Consider the following 537-nt stretch of genomic DNA (forward strand, 5'->3'; position numbering starts at 1 on the left):
TTAATCTCATTAATCTCATTAATCTCATTATGGTATTCAATGCGGAGTGCTTTGAAGGGGCCGCACCTGCCGGCTGCGTCGTGACGTCACCGCGCGTTGGGATGCGCTGCGCGCGCGGCTCGGGGTTTTTACCGCAGTGCATCAGTGCGAGCGTCACCGGGAACCGCGCAGAATGGCGTTAAGCGCCGCCAGATCTCCGTTTACCGATCGCACGCGCCAGTCTGATGCCTGAGTGTCTACCGCGGAGGCAAGTTACAGTCTGCGTGATGCGCTGCGTATGCATGTGTGTCAATGAATGCTTTATTTAGATGCTAGTTCGTGTCGCAGATGATCTAGACAGAGCTGCTGTTGATCTCGGCTCATTGGTTTGATTTTAAAGAGCCAGGAAAGCAATAAGGCAGAGAATCGGGGCCCTTGGCTGGCTTTGCACACTAAACATCTTTGTAGGTCACGTGACTCTTCTGAAGCTCTCATGAAGATCCAGCACTAGAGGACAGACCGAGTGTTTATCTGCTGCGGCGATGATGATGAAGATGA

The 537-nt window shown here is 52.5% G+C and overlaps 2 protein-coding genes across 2 annotated transcripts in view; one reads left to right on the forward strand and one right to left on the reverse strand.

Annotated features, from left to right (window-relative positions):
- Positions 1-537, reverse strand: part of LOC107575308 (zinc finger and BTB domain-containing protein 22-like) — a 12441-nt gene that overhangs the window by 4646 nt on the left and 7258 nt on the right. The gene's annotated exons all lie outside the window — the stretch shown is intronic.
- The window catches only part of LOC107575309 (sodium channel subunit beta-1-like), an 11052-nt gene continuing 10574 nt past the window's right edge, over positions 60-537 (forward strand). The window contains exon 1 of the mRNA XM_016261708.1: positions 60-517. The gene's annotated coding sequence lies outside the window, so the exon portion shown is untranslated. The remainder of the gene's footprint in view (positions 518-537) is intronic.

The sequence above is a fragment of the Sinocyclocheilus grahami genome, unplaced genomic scaffold (genome assembly GCF_001515645.1).
Source record: "Sinocyclocheilus grahami isolate Dianchi unplaced genomic scaffold, SAMN03320097.WGS_v1.1 scaffold2563.1, whole genome shotgun sequence".
NCBI lineage: Eukaryota > Metazoa > Chordata > Actinopteri > Cypriniformes > Cyprinidae > Sinocyclocheilus > Sinocyclocheilus grahami.